The sequence below is a fragment of the Peromyscus maniculatus genome, chromosome 8, assembly GCF_049852395.1.
Source record: "Peromyscus maniculatus bairdii isolate BWxNUB_F1_BW_parent chromosome 8, HU_Pman_BW_mat_3.1, whole genome shotgun sequence".
NCBI classification, from domain to species: Eukaryota; Metazoa; Chordata; class Mammalia; order Rodentia; family Cricetidae; genus Peromyscus; species Peromyscus maniculatus.
Genome location: NC_134859.1, coordinates 106,541,362 through 106,562,675, shown reverse-complemented (window position 1 = coordinate 106,562,675; position 21,314 = coordinate 106,541,362). Strand labels below are relative to the sequence as shown.

The window sequence follows — 21,314 nt, the reverse complement described above, 5'->3', positions numbered from 1 at the left end:
CCACTGGGACTGGCCTATTTGAGGGAACAACAGCGCCTACCCACCCTCCCTCCAATCTATTGACTCCAGTATTCTTAGTTCCAATCTCTCTGGAGGTCAGGGGCTTCCTGTTTTATGACCAGGCTTATGCATGGGCTGGGGCACCTTGGCCATCTAGGCCACTGTCCTTCTGTCAATCTTTCCTAGTGATTGTCAGTGAGGCAGACAGGGCCCCATGGCAGCTCTGTAGGATTTAATGTCACAGGAAAGGTGATATGCTATTCAGATGGCAGTCCTGGGACTGCCTCTCTTGGGAAGAAGTGGGGTGTTCAAAGCCATGGTTCAACTTTTCAGCAAAGCTGGCTCCATCAGTGAGGCCTGTGGGTACTGTCTGCTGACAGGCACCTCTGGGTGGTATTCCTGTCCTACTTTGGTGAATCTCACTGGCTGATTGCCTGCCTGAGAGTTGTACTCCACTCAATGCCTTCTCGATGTCAGAAGTGCTTACCAGGCTGGGCAATGCTCTCTAGTCCCATCTACCTTATGTTTGGACCCCTGCCTAGTTAGGTCTGTCCAGTGGACCAAGAATAGAAGTGGAAGGTATCAACTCTGTCCCCTGGGTCACAGCCGAGGGACACAAGGACCACTGGAAGCCTCAGGATGGTAGTACTTACTTGGAAGCAGCTTGAGGCTCAGAGTCTCTGTATGGAGGTGAACTTGAGCAGAGGCAAAAACATACAAGGCTAGAGGATCCTGTCCTGTGGGTACAAGCATTTTCCTTGGGTGGTCCTGGTTGGGGGCATCCCTACCATTTTACTGGTTATTTCAAGAGATAGTAGAGCTTCTAATAAAAGTGACTTTCCATTTCTTTTTAATTGAAAGTGATGTGCAGATCGGATCAACAGCTGGGGAATGCCGGTGACCACTGGTATACTTTTTCTGATATGCCTTCAGGTGCTAGCAGAGATGTTCCCTCAGACCCTGGACTCCTCAGAGACATGACAGCTCCATTTACACAGAGTGGCTGCAGAGATTCTTTAAGAGGCATGGGGACTTCTGGAAGTGCTGTGTATGAGATAATACAGAGTGCAGAAATCGGTTGATGTCACCAGGGCCCAGCTCCTCCTGGTAGGCTGGGGTTAGTTTCTTGGAAATGAGTATGGCAGTGTTGCCCACTTTTGGAAAACTCATGTGGGACTTGGGGAGGCTGAATAGTGGCTCAGGAAGGGACTTCTGGGTGGAGAGGTTGTCACTTCTGCTGGCTGAGGATGGGAAACCTCTCAGGCCCTCAGAATAGGCCTGGCAGCCATGTTGTGGTACTGAGGCTGTAAGGGAGTGATGGGGGGCTCAGTTAGGATGACCTTTCGGGAACCTTCTCAAGTGAGGGCTGCTTGGGGGCGTGCTCATGGGCTCGGAAGGTCCGACAGCCGCTAGCTTTCTGTCTCCTCCTGTTGTGCTATGCTGGATGTGCTTGGCCTTTCATCCCTGACTGACCATTTCTCCAGCTCCAAATTTCTCTCATTTTCAAAGCCAAATAATGTCTCATCGTTTGGACAGACCCAGACAGATCATGGTCTCTCCACTCACCCACTGATGGGCACAGGTTCCTGACTGTTAGGCTGTTGTGTATAATGCTGGTAGGAACAGGGTGTCAAACCTGCCCGAGACCCATTTGCAGGTGTTTCGAGGGCACCCCAGAAGTGTCCTTGCTGGAGGAAGCACGTCCTTTGCTCTGGTGTGGGGTAGGAAGCCAGGGCCTTGTGCATGCCCAGTCCATGCGGTACCCCTGAGCTGATCTCCCGCCCTCACACTTCTTTTTATCTTTTGCTTCTGTGTGTGGAGTTGGCTAGTGCCTCGTGGGAGAGGCAGAGTGGATGTAGCTTCTGCCGGGTGCTGCTGTCCTATCTGATAGAGCCCTTACTCCATCACAGAGTGCTTCAGGCAGCTGTCTTTCTTCCTGTCAATGTGCTCAGATCCACCTTCTGCATGGCTGGGTCCTGTCTCTGTGCCTGAGATATTCACAGCTGGGAGCGTGCCTGGTTGAGACACCGTACTTTCCTGAGCTAGGAGGCGGCAGGACGTAGGCTCAGAAAGCAGCGAGGGTAGCCCATTTCCTCGTCCCTTTGTACCATCCTGTTCAGATGGTTTTGGGGCACCACCCCTAAACCATGCTGGCATGAAGACAAGTGAGCCTCGAAGCCAAGTCCGACACCTGTATCAGCTGCACATAGCTTTGAGTTTGGAGCGAGTCGGCAGAGACTCTGGCCTTTGGCAGGGATTCCCTCAGCAAGACACCACCGTGAGGGCCCCAGGCTTGGAACTTCACCCAGAAACGCAGGCACAGAGAGCAGACAACTCCTCAAGGGTATGGATGTTGAGAATGGAGTGAGGTGGGCCACACAGTGCCTAGAAAATGGCATATGCCATCTTTCCTACTATAGAAACATTTCCAGCCACCTGAATGTCTGTTGGGGTCTTTCTTCCTTCCTTGGTGGCCTGTGCTAACCCTGGTCCTCCCCAATGTAGCCAAGGTTGGCCATCAGGACAAGGGAATCCCTGACTCCCTGACTTCCATTCTTCCTAGTGTGGCCAAGGTTAGCCCTCTATGACAGTGATCCCCCCAGACCCACTGATACCCATCCTCTGCTGTAGTTGGTTGCTTTGTTCTTTTACTCTTTTGGGGGGCCTGACACCCAGCTCCCAAATACATCACACACAGAGAGGCTTATTCTTAACTATAAATAACCTGCCTTAGCTTGGCTTGTTTCTAGCCAGCTTTTCATTACATTATCCCAGCTAACTTTTGTCTCTGGGCTTTTTTTCTTTTCTTATTTCTGTGTATCTTACTTTCACTCTTACTCTGTGGCTGGCTGGGTGGTGGGTGGCTGGGCGGCTGGGTGGCTGGGTGGCTGGGTGGCTGGGTGGTTGGGTGGCTGGCCCCTAGTGTCCTCCTCAACTTGTTCTCTTGCTCCTCCTTCTTTCTTGCTTCCCGATCCCTCTTTTTCTCACTCTGTTTATTCTGTCTGCCAGCCCCACCTGTCCTTTCTCCTGCCTCACTATTGGCTCTTTATTAGACCAATCAGGTGTTTTAGACAGGCAAAGTAACACAGCTTCACAGAGTTACACAAATGCAACATAAAAGAATGAAACACACCTCTGCATCATGAAAACAAATGTTCCAGAGCACAAACAAATATAACACATCTTGAAATAATAATCTACAATACTCTATAGTGTGGCTGGGTTGGCCCTTATTTGTGATGGGTTCTGGAGGGGGTGGTACCAATGACAGCTTCCTTTTCTTGTCCCTTTTGCCCTAAGTGCTAAGCTGGCGATGCCACTGGAGTCTCTTAGGACACACAGTAAAAGAAGAGTAAACAGGATTACTAATGACACAATATACTTTATGAACTGAATACATTTTACTAATTTATATTAGCAAAACAGTGCTAAGAAGACAGAAATATAGAGTCCCTGTAGCACTGTGTGGAAATGCTCCTCGCTCACAGCATCTACAGTGGTTTGTGTAGCTCACAGTGGATTGTAGGGCAGACCCTTGTCCTCTACCCTGTGGTCCCACTTCAGGACATGTGAAACCAGGATGTCACTGATAATCCTGCCCCTGCTTGTGCATGGATGCACACACATGGACTGGCAGCAGGGGCGGCCAGGACCACTTAGCCACCTGTGAGCCAGGACTTAGTTAAAACAGGGGTCTTTGTGCCGAATTGCTGCTCAGAAGAGCAAACGGCTGCATATGTGTGCAGAGAGAGTTGTCTCTTGAAATAATTTTGCACAAAATGCCATCAATATGAACAGACTCCTTCAAACCAGGTGCAGAAGGGGGTGTTGGGACCCCAGAACTCTGCTCGGCCAGGTGCCAGTGAGGGCAGCCGATCTGCGGGACCTGGTGAGCTAGCATGACAGCAGTAAGGACATGGATGTGCCCATGGCCCCACGGGAGTCTCCTCCAGCCTTACCCGGTCCAGTGCCCGTCCCCATTACCTGCTGAGGCAGCTGGGCGCTGCCCCTGGCACCGTCTAGCTTACATGGATTGGTCCGTGGGCGGGAGAGCAGAGCTGATGTGTCCGCCTCTTTCGGGCATTGTTCTGGGACTGATGTTCCCTGGGCGGTCTGTTTAGCTGTTCCTGACCCTGGCTCATGTTCTCCTGGAAATGTCATAGGAAGACTCTTGGGTCTGCACCTGTTGGCCCAAGCAGGTTTATGTGTATACACATCTGTATGTACGTGTGTGTGTGTGTGTGTGTGTGTGTGTGTGTGTGTGTATAAATGTGTATGTAATTTTTTCTATGATATGTGTGCACATGAATGTGTATGAACATATGTGTGCTTATATATGGATTGTGCACATGTGTGAAAGTTTCTGTACATATGTGAATGTATGTACCTGTGTTGATGTGTGTGAGTGGGTAGGAGTGTGAAGGTATATGAGTGTGTATGGAAATGTCAAAGTGAAGATATGTAAGTATGTGTACGTGTATGTGCATTGTCCATGTATAGGTGCAAGCGTGTGTGCGTGTGTGTATGTAAGTGTAAACATGTATATGTGTGTATAGATGTAAGCATATTGCATGTGTATAAGTGTAAGCATGTGTGCATGTAACTGTAAGCTTGTGTGCATATATGTGTAAGCATGTGTGTGTGTATATATAGGTGTAAACATGTGTGTGCAAGTGTGTGCATGTAAGTGTCCATGTGTAGGTATATGCATATGTATGAGCATGTGTGTGTAAGTGTTCATATGCAGGTGTGTGTATATGTGTGTGCATGTATATAAGTATGTATGTGCTCAAGTGTCCATGTGCAGGTGTGTGTAAGCATGTGTTATGCATGTATCCTAGGGTTATTATTGCTGCAATGAAACACCATGACCAAAAGCAAGATGGGGAGGAAAGGGTTTATTCTGCTCACATGTCCAGATCAGAGCCCATCACGAAGTGAAGTCAGGACAGGAACTCAAGCAGGGCAGGAACCTGGGAGCAGGAGCCGATGCAGAGGCCATGGAGGGGGCTGCTTACTGGCTTGCTCCTCATGGCTTCCTCAGCCTGCTTTCTTATAGAACCCAGGACCACCAGTTCAGAGATGGCCCCACCCATCATGGGCTGGGCCCTCCCCCACCAATCACATGTTAAGAACATGCCCTACAGTGGGATCTTCTTGAGGCATTTTCTCCACTGAGTTTCCCTCCTCTGAGGTGACTCTCGCTGATGTCCAGCTGACATAGACCAAGCTGGCGCAGACATAAGTGCTCCTGTGCAGGTGTGTATGTAAGTGTCCACATGGAGGTTTGTGTAAGCATCTGTTCATGTGTGTGAGCACAAAGTGAAAGTGTTTATGTGTAGGTGTGTGGAAGTATCCATGTGGAGGCGTGTGTTCATGTATGAGAGCGTATGTATGTGTGGTCCCCTTCCTCTGCACGGCCTCAGTGGCAGGTGTGGCTCTTTGAGGCTTGGCTGGCTGCACAAGCAGAGGTTTGGGGCAGAAGCCCAGGGCTGCTAGCCACTCCAGGCCCATGTCCCCGAGCCTGAGGCACAGTAGAGAGAGGCTGACTGGGCCCTGGTGGGGGAGGGGTGTGGCAACACGGGCATCTGGACATGGGAATGGGTTCTGGGCTTTGTTAGCGCCCTGCGTCTCTGACACTTGCTCCGCTACCTGCCCTATGCCCTTGCTTGGCTGAGGCTCCAGGCTTCTCCCTCCGGGGAAGATTCTCCTTCCCACCCTACCTGTCTGTCATCCCTGGAAAAGGATGCTGGTGACGCTCTGCGTCCCTTGGCCTCTCCCCAGCCCTTGCCTCGGTTGCTGCCTGTCATCCACACACCCTACCAACAAACTGCCCCTGGAGCCCCCTTCCTCGGGGAGGAGGCTGGGAAGGCACCGGGCTGCCCTGGGAAGGGGCACTGCTCCCGCTCTGTGTCCCGTGTACCGTGTGCCATTGAGCACCCATGTCACTCTGCCTCAGCTTCCCTGATTACACAGATGACACATGGAGTTGATGGCATCCAAGCTGCTTTATAGATAATTGAGGTCAGAGGTCATCCATGCCACGCCCCAGTCTGATGACCTGCTGGGAGGCCGTTGTTCTCCTACAAGGACCGTGTCATGGGAAAAGGCCACGGATAGACTCAGATCCTCACAAATGAGTTCAACGGAAGAAAGAGGCGTGGGAAGGGCTGGCTGAAGGCCAACGTGGCGTCCTGTGGGCAGCACTGATGTCCCAGCAGTGATGTGCGACAAAATACACCCAGTGCTCCAATATGGACCCTGCATGAGCCTTGACATCCAGGGCATGGGTCATGTGGCCTATGCTGACCTTGGTCTCTATCCCTTCCAGCTGGAGGACCAAACTATGAACCACATGGAAGCACAGATTAACCAGGGTGGCCCAAGGTACCGAATACGCAGATACTCTGACCAGGCAGGACATTCCAGGGGCCTCGAGGTGGCCTCCTGGGTCAAGCTGGCCTGATGTCACATGCAACCTTGGGGAGCCTCACAGTGCAGATAGGAGAGTAAAATGTGGACCAGCAGTGAGACGTGATGTTTGCCCCTGCAGGGTGGCTAACCCTGGCCCTCCCCTACCTGTCCTGGGCCCGAGTCTCCCCAGCACAGGTGGAAGAAGCTGGGCTGGCTCCCGGCCATGTGGACTGTGGGGTCAGAGGCCCTTAGGACATTGCTGGCCCCTGGCTTGGCTTTGCCCTCCCTTATCCCCAAGCACCTGCTGGAGAGGTGGCAGCAGGCCCGTGCTCAGTGCGTGGGTCCTAGGGGGAGCAGCGGGGGATGTGGGCTCCTGGGAAGTCCCATCTGCCACCCTGTGAGCTTGGCAGAGGCTGGCCTTTGTTCCTCACTATTTTTATGACAAGCTGGGAGCTGAGCTTCCTGGCACTGGGGCACCTTGGTTGAACTGCAGAGCGTCTGTTTGGAGGACCGTGAGTCTTCAGACACTTGGGGGCCACTAGCCCTAGGCTTCTTTTGATCCTCCCTGAGCACAGTGCTCTGCAGACACACCACTTGTGACAGGCAGGCAGCCGTCTTCTGTATTTCTGCTGTAGCTCACCATGGTGTGTCCGGCAGCCTTCGCCTGCTTCATTCAGAGGAAATGTCCTCTCTAAGCTGGGAAAACAGTCTTCCAGATATTTTCTCTTGAAAGCAGGGCCAAGCCTCGCTGAGCCATGCGCCAGACACCTGCTGCTCCTGGTCTTGACTTGCCAAACACCTTCTTGTCTGTGTGCTCCTCTGGTCCTCTTGGGTGTTCGAGGAAGCTGGGTACTGGCTCCACCCAACTTACAGCTGGGGAAACTGAGGCCTAGCTTATTCATGCAGGCTATCGGCCCAGCAGCTCTTTCTCCCAGTCCAACTTCTCAGTGGGAGGAGACCAGCAGTGCCCTGCGAGTCTCTTGGGGTGTCTTCCAGCCTGACTGCATCTAGAGAACAGGGGACTTCAGACCACACAGACTCAGTCAGGCCCCTCTTTCTCCGGCCTCTGGCTTCCCCAGCCCATCACCTCTAAATTCTCTAGCTGCTGTTATCGATGGTGTATAGTCGGCCACGGACTTTAATGCATGATAGATCACTTTCATTGCATTGCCTCATGATTAATCTCCCATAATAGTCCTCTAACACCAGGGCAAAAAGAAGAGAGAGAGAGAAAAAAAACCTACATTATCCACTTTGTGCTCAGAGTATAAATGAATTAGATTTAATTTCTGTTTAATTGTTTCCATAGCTCAACCTCTGCAGACTTCACAGGATAATTTATTTTGCAGTCCCAGGGACAGGAGGTGTGTGTGTGGAGGAGGGGGGGGCGAGGCTGCAGCCAGTGGTCTGCCATGGATGCTGTTTAATTATACCTGATAGTCTTATCTCCATGTAATTATGGAGTTTCAGGTTCTGGGCAGCTTTGTCTGCCCTCAGAGGATCAATGCGGGTCAGACCTGGGGACAGCTGCTTTCAGGAAGTCGTGTAAGCTGCCAGGAGCCACGTGCAGTCAGGTGCAGGCGTGGGGAGGAGGGTGGAGGGACATGTCTTCAGAAGTGGACATTTCTGGTGGCATTTCCAGGCCCACTCACTCTAAAGTTGAGGGTGAGGCCTCGGTGGCCGGGTGGGTTTCTGCACCTTGCAGTTGGCACCTTTAGAGCTGTGTACATTCAGCTTCTCCCAGTAAGAGACAGACGGAGTTAGGGCGCTTGGCTAGTGAGGTCAGACCTCGGCGCCTCTCTGCCCTTGAGTCCTGCCCATCTGTCCCTACCACCTTCTTCCTCTCCTCTCCCTCCTTCCTCTCTCTCTCTCTCTCTCTCTCTCTCTCTCTCTCTCTCTCTCTCTCTCTCTCTCTCTCTCTGTGTGTGTAGCTCAGAGGTCAACCTCAGATGTCATTCCTCAGAAGTCACCCACCTTGGTTTTTGGGACAGGCTCTCTCGCTGTGGCTTGCTGACTAGTCTGGACTGGCTGACCGGTGTGCTTCAGGCATCACAGGCACCAGCCACCACACCTGGCTTTTTATGGGGGGGACTGGGGACTGAACTCAGGTCCTCACGATTGTGAAGTGCTTCAGTAAAATACGTAGGGATTGACCGTCTCGTGCACTCGGTGGTGTTAAGCTTTTCGCCGTGGGAGCCGTCACCACGTCTGTCCCCAGTGCTTCCTTGCCGTCCCTGACTGAACCTCCCCATTCCTCTCTCCGGGCTCCTGACAGTCACCCTCTGTCTCTCTAAGCCTACCCACCGCAGGGACGGTGGCATCAGACTTTCACACGTGTTCCAGCTTCTCCAACTCCACAGAAGCTCTTTCCATCCCTGCATGCAGTGGCAGGTTAAGGACGTGGCTCTTCCTAGGGCTGAATAGGGTTCTGTGGCACCAGACATCAAAAAGGTGTTCTCGGGGTTGGGGATTTAGCTCAGTGGTACAGTGCTTGCCTAGCAAGCGCAAGGCCCTGGGTTCGGTCCTCAGCTCTGGAAAAAAAAAAAAAAAAAGGTGTTCTTCCCTTCCTCCCACAAGGGCCCTGGTGTCTGTCCTTTTAGTGTCTTTGGAGACATCTGGGAAGCCTCAGGTCTGAATTCCTGAAGAACTTGTAGCTTCTCACCCAAGTTTCTGGGTCTTGATCTTAGGAGCACTATGCAAAGAGGGCTGCCTACTGCCCCTGTGAATGACCTCTGACCATTGACAGCACTCTGCATCTTCCCAGTGTCTTGGAACGGGCAGTTCTGGAAAACAGTACTTTCCTCCCGCAGAGAGCAGGGGGCTCCAGGCAACGGTTCCCAGGACTCCAGGGCAGGTGGGTGGGGGTGGCCAGGCAGTGCCTGTGAAGGATGTGGGAGCACGGAGGAGCGGAGCTGGTTCTCGGACGCATCGTGAGCTCGGTCTGCAGGCATCTTCCTGGCAGTCCCTGTCCTTCCTCACTTTTTATCTTAAGCCCTGTGGTAACGGGAGTATTCTAGGCAGTGGGAACACTCCATTTTTCTTCATTTGTGGTGTTGAACGTCTGTCATCCCCCGAGAATGCTGGCTGATAGGGCAGCAGCTGGCACTCTTCACTGCCTGGTGCTCTCTCCCTCTCTCTTTCCTTATCTGCTGTCCTGGGGAAATGTTCCTGGCCGGCTCCAGGCGGGTTCAATGGAGGAGACCTTGACTTAGGTCCTGGAGGTGAGAGCCCTAATTAACGCAGCTTTCTGGAAGGGTGGAGATAAAGTGTGCACCTCACCCGTGACAGGCCTAGCCATGCCATCCTGCAGGGACTAAAGCCCTCAGTGTGCCAGGTAACGTGCTGGGCTCTGTGGAGGAGAAAGGACGGCGCCTGTCTCTGCAATGGCTGCAAAGCCTGTCTGCAGCACTCTGATAGAGGCTCTTGGGTGTTCCAGGAAGGCACGGAGACGGACGGGCACTTCTTTGAGGGTACCTGGGACTTAGTAGCATGTGACAGTGGCACTGAGTTGAAACTAAGAAATAAATCATTCTTTTGGCAGAGAGAATTGGTTTTTGGTAGGGAGAATGTTCTAGAAGGGGGGGAGGCAAAGCCGAGACACGGAGAAGGTAAGAATGATAAGGTCAGCGCTGATGGCGGAAACTGATCACATGTTCTCCGGTGCCAGGAACTCTTTTCTGTTGACAGGACTTTAGTGACTCTAGCAATAACCCCTGTGAGGGTCAGGGAAGAGGGGGTGACACAGGGGGTGATATGGACAATACGTGGCTGGCTGCCAGGCAGGTTTCATGGGGGTCTCAGCAGAGGCATGTGGCTCTCTGGTCCCTGGACTATGCACCGTGTTGTGGGTTGCAGGCTGTACACTTCACATTCCCAAGGATCTCAGCCATGCAGGGGGCTGGGGAAACAATGGTGGTTCACAGTGGGCTATTGTGAGGGAAGATTGCTTCTGACAGATGGAGAGCACTGCTCTTTGTCCTCAGTGGCAGCCACTCTTTTAAAAAAAATTGTTTTTATTTGTATCAGTATTTTGCCAGTATGTATGTTTGTGTACCACTTGTGTGTCTGGTGCTAGCCGAGGTCAGAAGAGGACAATGGATTCCCTGGAACTGGAGTTATAGACAATTGTGAGCTGCCATGTGGGTGCTGGGAATTGAACCTGGGTCAGAAGAGGACAATGGATCCCCTGGAACTGGAGTTATAGACAGTTGTGAGCTGCCATGTGGGTGCTGGGAATTGAACCTGAGTCCTCTGGAAGAGCTGCCAGTGCTCTTAACCTCTGAGCCATGTCTCCACCCCCACCAGCCACCCTTTAGTCTTTAGTCACTTGTTCCAGCTCTTTCTCTGTTGCAGAGGTATGGGTGGAAGCCAGCTCCTGCTTCAGCACCCTGGAGATTGTGTTGGAGAACTCCCCCACCCCGGGTAGAAAGGAGAGGAATTGGTGGTGTGACCAGAAATTCGGGTAGTGTCATGTCTGTCCGGAAAGCCTCCTGCCCTCTGTTCTTCCCCACAGTGTCCTGAAAGAACCATGTCACAGGAAGAGTGCCACATGAGCCATATTGTTGCCACACAGCCCCACCTGGAACATCCACTCGCAGAGGCTCCAAGACGTTAGGGAGACAGCAGTGTTTAAATGCAGCCTCCTCACTTGCAGCTCCTGCAGTATGGGGACCAAAATGGAAGGTTCTAGAATCTACTTGTTGGGCTATGAGAGGACTCAGTGGGCCGGCAGCAGCCTTCGGCGAGCTCACACAAGTGGCTGCTGAGTTTGTGCAGGCAAGAGTCCACAACCCTTTGTCTGGACTCAGTTCACCACAGAGGGCGCTGGCGTGGGGAAAACTGGAGAGTAGCCCTGGGTGTGGGAACTCAGCGAGGTGAGCAGGCTCTCAGAGTGTGGGCTTCATTCTCTCCACCTCCCATGGATTCTTCTGTCTAGTTCAGGTTGGAGGTAGGACAGCCTGTCTGTGTAGGTCTGGCTGCACGTGGTCCCTACTCCCTACGAGCAAACCCAAAGGGGCAGAAAAGCATCCCTGTCACCCTTCAGTAAGGGGAAACACTAGAGAAGAACACTGATTGGCTGGATACAGAGGCTCAGGGAGACTAGCCTGCCAGGGGCCACACGGTAGGGAAGAGGCATGGGCTGGGACTGGAACCCAAGCAGTGTGGTGCCACTGAGACCCCTTATTCCCACACAGCATGTGCCGTGGCCACATTGGTTGATAGCATGCATCTGATACACTCCCTGACGGGTCACCCTCTGACTTCAGGGTTTGTCTGGTGTCACCTGCTCCATCACACCCTCCCTGTCCCTGCCTCCAGCCCACCTGGGCTAAATGGACACCTTAATATGACTTCCTTTCTCATGGAGCCCATAAGCATTTATGACAAGGCGTTCAAGTTTATCTTCTGCAAGAGTGGGAGCCTCGTGGGAAGGACCGTGGCCCTTATCAGTGGCCTTTGTGTTCTTAGCCTTTGACGTGGTAGATCTCAGTAAGGGAAGGGACCAACAGCTAAATGAATGAGTGATGTCTCACACTGATACCCCTACTCACATGTATACCCATGTGTGCATGCGCACCTGCCTGTGGGTGACCCCTTTGTCCCCTTTCTCCTTCCTTAATTCTCAGGTCACCACCCAGCTGGAGACTCCTGCACTCCCTCTGCCCACCGGGCAAGGGTTCTTCTTGACTTTAGCAAGATTGTCTTGGGTAATGACAATTCTCCCAGGAGTCTCAATACTAAGTACGGTCTGGGGGTGTGGAGGCCGGAGGGGGTTGGCCATGGCTTGCTATTTGGGGAACAGGGGCTGAGTGCCCACTCCTGGGGTACGGTTGGCTACTGGGGCTTTGGCTTTCTCTGCTTTCCTCACTGGGCAGCTGTCAGAGCCCAGGAGCCCATCCTGGCCTTGGAGAGGCAGATGGGCGTCCCACTTGGGGCTTCTAGGTTTACATCTCAATTCTTGGCTGCCCTCCCTACCCCTCCCCTGTACCTTACCAGCAAGGGGAGCACTCAGTCCAGTGCCAGGTGCCAGGGAAATGTCCCCTGTCCACATCCCTCCCATTAATCACAAGCTAGTAGGGGCGCAGGGCCCTATTTAAGATGCACCGGGTGGTTCTGAGGTGAGCGCAGGCATCCCCAAGCTGCACCGTTAATCTGTTCCCTCAGAGACAGGCTACCTCAGGCCTGTTAATCACTTGCTGTAATTACAGCCCAAACTTACTCGGGGAATGTTAATGGATGCCTCAGATGCGGGTGGGGGCTGGGGGCTGCACACCCATGGTTCCCCTCCTGCCACCGCCCCTGAACACCAAGGTTGCAGGGTATGGGATCTGGAAATGAGCATGCCACTTAGAGTGTAATGTCTGTACGGATGGTGGAGGGAGAGGCTAGTGGGGCTTCCTGAGGCTTCCGGAACAGGCGCAGCATGGAAACCATTCTGTGAGAGGGAAGGTGTTGCCATGCTCAGCCTGAGGAGGTCTTTGGCTTTTCTGAGCTCTATTCTGAGACCTGAAGGGGACTTGGGAAGGACTGCAGGGACCCCCTCCTTTTGTGCCAGGGAGGTCACTGTGCTGGCTAGTTTTATGTCAACTTGATACAAGCTAAAGTTATTGAAGAGGAAGGATCCTCAGTCCAGAAAATGCCTCCATAAGATCTGGTTGTAGGCAGCCTCATGAGGCATTTTCTTGATTAGTGATTGATGGGGGAGGGTCCAGCCCACTGTGGGTGGAGCCATCCCTGGACTGGTGGTCCTAGGCTCCATAAGAAAGCAGGCCAAGCAAGCCATGGAGAGCAAGCCAGTAAGCAGCACCCATCCATGGCCTCTGCATCAGCTCCTGCCTCCAGGTTCTGGCTTCTTTGAGTTCTTACCCTGACTTCTTTCAGTGACAGACTATAATGTGGAAGTATAAGTGAAATAAACCCTCTCCTCCTTAACTTGATTTTGGTCATGGTGTTTTCCCACAGCAATGGTAACCCTAAGACAGCTGCCTATGCTGAAATACAGTTGTTGAGTTCTGTCTTCCATGTATCACTGTGTCAAACACTGGGCTGCCCCCTGCCACATCCTGGCTCTGCAGGATGCTTTTGCAGACCCTGCTGCAGGGTCAGGGTGTGGTGGGGGGCTCCAGGGAGGGACTGTTCAGTTTAGCCTGAGAGCTACCAGTGCTGACCCTACCTTGCACTGTGGTTCTGTTGGCCTGAAATGACAGTGGGGAGCCTGGTCTGGAGAGTCAAAGCTTTTCAAGCATTCTCAGTCTATGGCAAGGTGGAAGGTGCTAATTTGGACCTAGTGGCCATCACTGTAGGCTGTTATGGAAGGTTTATGTTTGTGTCCTGGCCACAGGTTGTTCTGTGGAAATGTGGGACTCTGGCCGCACAGCAGGCAGAGTTTAAGGGGACAGCCTGTGGTTCTGTTGAGGACAGGTTCTGTGTGACTTCTCCTGGAGAGACATGAAGAAATGTCTTTTCACCTAAGATATAGCACCAGTGACAGACTGAAGAAATGATTCCCTCCAGGTTGGTGAATGAATGGATATACAGACACATGGTGAAGACGTACTGACAGGAACCCGGGTGACGACCAAACAGTGATGTCACCAAAAAGCCCACCACAGCACAGGCACCACCCACCAAGCTGCTACAAAAGAGCCCCTCTTTCAGTTAACCTTTCACCCCCTCTATACCCCATCACCTCCCAGGACCACACACAGCTGGGGCAGGATGGTATGCAGCTAAAGGTACAGAAGGGAGTGTCAGCAGCTGGACTCTCGGTGAGGGTCTGATGACCCCTAGCTCCTACAAGGTCATGTTAACAGGCTTGATTTGTGAGGGTCTTGTGAACACAGAGGGTTTGTTGTTCTGACTTAAAATGGCAATGCCCATGTGTCTGAGTTACTTTTCTGTTGCTGTGATAAAGCACCATGACCTGGACGACTTATAAAAGAAAGTGCTTAATTGGGCTTACGGCATCAAAGGGTGAGAGTCCATGACAGCAGAGCAAAGAAATGGCTGATAGCTCATATCTTGATCCACAACCATGAGGCAGAGAGAGAGAGAGAGAGAGAGAGAGAGAGAGAGAGAGAGAGAGAGAGGCACACTGGGAATGGCATGAGTCTTTTGAAACCTCAAAGCCCTCTCCCAGTGACACACCTCCTCCAACAGTGCCACGCCTTCTAATCCTTCCCAAACAGTTCCACCAACTGGGGACCAAGCATGCAAACATACGATCCTGTGGGTCCATTCTCATTCAAACCACCACCCTGTGTCACACCCAGAGAACATAGTTCCACAACAACAGGGCAAGTGTCTGGGAAGGGCAGCCTGTTCTACCCCAACCAGGTTCATTAAAACTCCAATCAGCTCCAACAGAGCCTGAACTGAGCCCCAGAGGCCTATGGGAGAGAGGGCAAGGAGGGGAGAGATAGAAGGAAGGGGGTGGGTGGGCTGAGATTAGTTCTCTTCTGATTAGGATAGATGAGGAAGGTAGGCAGAGGGGGACAGGCATCCCTGAGGTGAGCCCCAAGTGGCCTCTTTCAGACAAACCTCCAATGAAGGAGCTGGTGGTGTTGCTGGTGGTTCCTCCTCTGCCCTAACTGGGCAGCTGCTCTCTGAAGGTCCTTCAGCAGCAGCAGCAGCAGCAGCAGCAGCAGCAGCAGCAGCAGCAGCAGCAGCAGCAGCAGCAGCAGCAGCAGACATGCCCTGGAATTTAGCCCCTGGGGCTTCTCACCACACCTACCTTCAAACCCAAGGGACAAAGGTTAGGTCTCTTGCAGACCATACAGGAAGGGGCTTTGTGTTGCCATATGAGACTGATTAATGAGAAGCATGTAAAAAACCCAGTTCCAAAGGCCCCAGGTGCTGGATGGGTTCCTTAAAGATGAGGCCAGCTTTATGGCATCTGTTCCTAGTGGGCTTGCCCTGGCGGGTCCTCTCAACAACCATGGGGAGCTCAGGGTGCCACCGTTTTCTCCTTCCTACCCCCTGCCCTGTCACTTTGCATGGCTGCTGGCCCCCTGGCACTTCCCACGCTGTCCATCAGGCAGCTTACAGACCTCTTACAGATCTTCTGCTGGGGAAACTTGGACTCTGAGGCCCAAAGTTCCTCCTCGTTCGGGGACATCCATCCAGTGTCATAGGGGCAGTTTGGGGACATCAATGAGAGAGACTTGGGGAGGGGACTGGGGCAAACTAAAGACTGAGCCTCTCTGCTCAGTGTCCTTGCAAACCCTGTGGGATTCCCAGGCCAGAAAGTGCAGTCCGGGATTTTCTGGGTTGGGATTTTCTTATGTGTTCAGTGGCAAAGGGGGTGCTTTTTCTCTGTTGGATGGCTCTCCAGAACCTCTGACAAGATTTCACTGATGATATCCTTGGGGGTGTGTCCTCCTGGGGCTGTAAGCTCTAGTCAGCTTCTCCTGGAGTGCCAGGTCCTATGCTCCGTGCAGTGCAGAATGGGTGTGGTCTGAGGTGGAGGGTGGAGTGAAAGGCTTGCCCTGGGCGAGTTCTGGTGGTGCCAAGCTGCTGCCTCAAAGCTGTTACTCAGGGACACTGTGATTTCACGTCTCCTGTGCAGATGGTGGAGCCGTGGGAGGCATGGCAGTAGGGGCATGCCTCCTGGCTCTGGGAAGAGAAGCCTTCTGTTTTTCCCAGGTCCACAATGATCACTGAGATGGACAGGATGGCTGGGAGGCAGTCAGTAGGACTATCCCTCCTCCTCTGCCCCTCCCTGAAAGCTGCTGTGTGTGTGGAGCCCTAATGCTCCAGGCCATGCCACCAGATGAAGTTATACTTGGGGGCTCCACAGGACTGGCGTGCATACTGGTTTCCCTGCATTGACTCAGGTTGTGCTGCCGGGAGCCTGGGTTTTCCAGTCTGAGTTCCCTAAATGGCAAGTGCAGAGGACAACACGAGCTGGGAAGGGCAGGGCTAGTGCCCCTGGTCCCATCCTAATGGGGTCACCTAGGGTCATGCAGAATGGAAGGTGTGAGTGGGGCCGGGACCACCGTCTGAAGTAAGAGGTGGGTATCCAGGGGCTGTGTGTGCTCACTCATGTCCCTCCTGGTCTGTAGGGGAGGCAGCCACCTCTGCAGGTGGATAATGGAGCCTCAGCTCTGACCGGGTTCCTCTGTCTCCACCCAGAGCTCTAAGTGTGGTCCTCGGTATGTCAGACTCCACCCAGGAGCCCTGCCGCTTCCGTCCTGGATGGATCCAGGCAGTGATAATGTCACCCATAAGCTAACCCTGGGCAGACGTCCTTCACGATGCTGTCAGTAGAGGACCTTTTAGGCCTCCGGGCTAGCAGCATGGGGAAGGGTTCCAGCTCCCTGCCTCTCCCCAGCGTCACCCAGAGACAGCTGTCATGGGGAGAGGACTGAACCCCAGTTTTCCCCTTCCCTCCAGTGAAGCAGAGCTTTGCCCTGCCTTCCGTGAGATTGCAGTTACCGTTCACCCCTGTAACACACAGGACAGGGCGGAGGGGGCGGAGCTAGCCCAGCTCGCTCCTCACTGGGCCCCTTTGTGACCTTATCCCCATTGCCTCTTCTCTCCCTGCTTGGGTCCATGATCTTGGGGTGCTGAGCTAGGCTGCTCGGTGGCCCCATCGTTGGAGGGGAATCAGAGAATGTGAGGGACCCAAGGGCAGGCTAGGAGGGAAGACATCCGTGCTCAGCTTCCTGCCCAGCAGCACCTGCCTTCCCAGCATGCCGTGCAGATGGCCGCTCCACATCTCCTTGGGCGTTCCTCTGGCTCATGATTTAGGGATCATAGGAGCCAAGTGACAGTTCCAGAATCTTTGCACCCTCTCTTCTTCTCTGAAGATGCTCAATCCAGCCACGCAGGAAATGTCCTTGCCTTGGCCCACCTGGTCCATTCCTCAACCCCCCCAACCCCCGGCCTCCACTGCTCCCTCATTTCATGCTCCTGTGCAGACATGCTCAGCCCTTTTCGTCAGTGGGTCCTGAAGGCTCTCTATTTCTTGGTTCCTTTTCTGGCTTCTCTTCTCTTCCCCATGTTATTCTATTTCCTTGTTTATTCTCCATATGAAACTGGGAACACTCAGAGTTGGCTCTTATAGGTGTGGTGTGCGTGGGGACAAGGATCAGGAAGCATCCTCCTCATGTCCCAATATGTGACCTGGATAAATCCCCTCTCAGCCTTCCTGTCCCAAACTGGAAATGGTGCGATGGCAGACCTCTCTTGCATAGATTGAATGAGGGTCAAACACTGAGCTTGGTGCCATCCAGAGACCAGCCACTTAACAGATGGCAGCAGTACCCGGGAGTCCCTGCTTGGCTGTAGTGGGCTATTCCAGAAACTAAAACTCTTAACTTTTAAGTTTCACAGGGCTCTCAATAGTGAGGTGAATTCTCCTGCTGCCCGGCTCCGCCCTACCTGAGGCATAAGTCACCCCCTTTGCAGTGTGTCCACACCGTATGCATTCCTCGTTTGTTGTTTACTTACAAGCCAGATCAGCTGTCAGATCGGCTGTCATGGGATAACGTGGCAGCCGGGAAGGGCGAGAGAAGTGAGAACACCAGCAATTCCATGTTACATGCTTATAACAGTTCTATTCCACTATACTGTTTGTGTGTGTGTGTGTGTGTGTGTGTGTGTGTGTGTGTGTGTGTGTGTGTGTGCGCAGGTAGTGCACAAGTGGAGGCCAGAAGTCAACACTGGCTGTCTTAATCTTCCTTAATCTCTCTTCACTGTGCATTTTGAAATAGGGTCTCTCCCTGAATGTGGTGCCTGCTCTTTGGGATCATTTCAGCCAGATCGGTGGTCTGGCAAACCCCTGGGATCTGCCTCCGCCTCCCAGTGTTGGAGTTACAAACACATGCCTTCATGCTTAGCTTTTTAGGTGGGGATTGAACACAGGACCCTCTGCTTGCACAGCCGTACACCATACTGAGCCATATACCTAGATCAAACTGCTGAGTATGTTTAATCTTAGCATAGCTCTGTAGCAGGAATCTTAAAGAGTCTTATTAATAAAATCAAGCCTGTGGCCAGTTATTGGGGTGAACTGGAAGATCAGAGAACCAGAACAAGCCACAACTACCTCACCTCGCCGGATCCTCAGCTGGTCTTGTTTCCTCAGACGGGAGGCCTCTGAGTCCTCATCCAGAATGGGTCTCAGCTGAACTGTGCTGCTCAAAACCTAAAAGCTTAACCAGCCAAATGCTTCTAGTTCCTGGTCCTCACGCCTTATATACCTTTCTGCTTTCTACCATCACTCCCTGGGATTAAAGGCTCGCTTTCTGGGATTAAAGGCATGAGTCACCATGCTTGGCTGTATCCTTGAACACATGGATTTCTGCCTCTGGAATGCTAGGATTAAAGGCGTGTTCAGGCATTTACTGGGTGCATATGTGTGTCTGTACAGGTGCACGTGTGTTTAAAGACCAGATGACAACCTTGTTTGTCAGCCTCAGGAACACTGTCCATCTTCACTGACCTGGAGTTCACCGGTTTCTCATTGGTCGGAGGGCCTGGGGATCTGTCTGTTTCTGCTGCCCAAGGCACCTGGTGTTTTCCCATGGGGTGTGGGTATCAAACTCGGGTTTCTCATGCTTGTGAATCAAGCCCTTCACCCACTAAGTCATCTCTCTCATTCAGGCAAGCAGTTTTGACAAGCGGGGGAGAAGAAGGGGAGTAGGGAAACGAGATGGGGAGGGAGGGGGGGAGGCGTCCCGTAACAGCAGTGCACAGCTGGAGCCGAGCCCCCGGGGCCCCTGAGAGAAAAGGCAGAACAGACACCCTGGAGCTCTCCAGAGAGGAAGGGCCTGGAGCTCTCCAGAGAGGAAGGAAGGGCCTGGAGCTCTCCAGAGAGGAAGGGTCTGGAGCTCTCCAGAGAGGAAGGGCCTGGAGCTCTCCAGAGAGGAAGGGTCTGGAGCTCTCCAGAGAGGAAGGGCCTGGAGCTCTCCAGAGAGGAAGGGTCTGGAGCTCTCCAGAGAGGAAGGGTCTGGAGCTCTCCAGAGAGGAAGGGTCGCTCCGAGAGCCCAGTGCTCAGGGGCTTCCGGCCTTGTAGCCCTGACAGGCAGAGACCCGGCCGGTGCCGGCAGCAGTGAGGGGGCCGGTGTGTACTGGGGTGTTGTGGTGAAGGGTGGGGTGGGCCTGACCTTCTGCAGACCCTCACCTGAGGTGTCGACGGCAGCAACGATGACTCGGAGGGTGCCGGGACCTGAGCTTAGCCTGCCTTACTCTCCTCACCACCCCACTTGGGTAGCTTAGAAGTTTCCCAGGAGCCTCTGCTTTCCCTGGGTCTCAGGCGCCTGGGCTATGGATGACTTTACCTTTGGGAGACGGTGGGCCTTCACAGGGCCATGATGACATCTTCTCAAGAACAATTTCCGCATGAAAAAATGGCCTTGTTTATCACCTGCGAGCAAACTGGATCTGATAACACTGCCTTCCTCACCCCCAATCTCACACCTGTAGGCGTGGGGCTTTGTTGTTACTGTTATTGTTCATTGGTTTGTTTGTCTTAAAGCAGGGTCTTATGTAGTAGTCCAGTCTGGCCTTGACTCTCTGTGGAGCCAAAGTTGACCTTGAACTTCTGATCCTCCTGCATCCACAGGATTATATAGGCCTGTCCCACCCTGCGCAGTTTATGCTGGGCAAACGCTCTACCAACTGAGCTACATCCAAAGCCCCGTGTGCAAATTTCGGGCATAGTTGTGGCCAGCTGAATCATGGACCCCAGAAGATACCCACACCTTAATCCCTTGAAGGTGTGCATATTACTCCATGGTCAGAATACATTGCTCACATGAGTGAGGCTCTTGGGGTGGAGACTTCTTGGACCATCCAGGTGAGCCCTGTACATCATCACAAGTATTCTTGAGAGACAGGCAGAGGGAAATTTGACTGACAGAAGAGAAGCTTTGTGACCTTGGAGACAGAGGTTGAAGGGATATAGTCACATGTTGAGAGATGCCTAGGCCTCCAGAGGGGAGAGGAGGCAGGAAGGCCGCTCCTTCCAGCCTGTGGAGGGATCATGGCTCTGCCCACTCCTTGCAGGTCCAATGGAACTGACTTTGGCCCTGAGGCCTCCTGCTGTGGCTGGAGTATGATTCTGCTGTCTTCAGCTTCCCAGCTGGGGTCACTGTAGCAATAGACGCTAGCCTGTGTCATAAGGAAGTGTCCCTCATGGACAGACACAGGGAATCCCCCGGCAGCTCTAGAACAGGGGAGAAGCTGTGACTTCTAAGAACGTGCTGCAGATGGAGGCCGGGTGACAGCTCAGTCTGTAAAGTTCTTGATAACAAACACAAGGACCCGAGTTTGAGCTTCAGAACCCATGTAAACAGCGGGGCCTGGCGGTGTGCACTTTAATCCCAGCACTGGGAAGACAGAGGCAGGAGGGTCCGTGGGGCCACAGGCCAGCAGCCCTAGCTGCAGGCTCCAAACCAGTGAGAGGCCCTGTCTGCACAAACAAGGACATCTGAGGTTGACCTCTGGCCTCCACACACGAGCACCCTCCAAGACACACACACACACACACACACACACACACACACACACACACACACACACACACACACACACACACGGGGGCCGGAGGCGGGGGGAGGAGGAGAACACCAATGGATGCTATCTGTGCACACCTTCCTCTGCTTTTCCTCTGGCCACATTTTGCGAGCCATGTTGGTGCTGTGCTGTCTTCAGTGACCACGCAGTTATGTGTGTGAACAGCCATAACTGGGGTGGCTGCAGGAGAGGTGTGGGGTTGGGGACCTCCCCTTGTGCTCCAGCCACAGGAACTCAAGGTGAGGAGCCCGCATCCCCTTTCCTGGCCCTCCTTTTTCCTTGACTGTGCCACAGATGGGATGTCCCCAGTATCAGGTCTGCTCGAGTCTGGATGGATGGAGGCTTCTGCTGTGGTCCAAGAGCTCCTGCTGAACGTC

The 21,314-nt window shown here is 53.1% G+C and overlaps 1 protein-coding gene across 11 annotated transcripts in view; it reads left to right on the top strand.

The window, feature by feature from the left end:
* Positions 1–21,314, top strand: part of Rbfox3 (RNA binding fox-1 homolog 3) — a 426,573-nt gene that overhangs the window by 65,479 nt on the left and 339,780 nt on the right. The window lies entirely within an intron of this gene.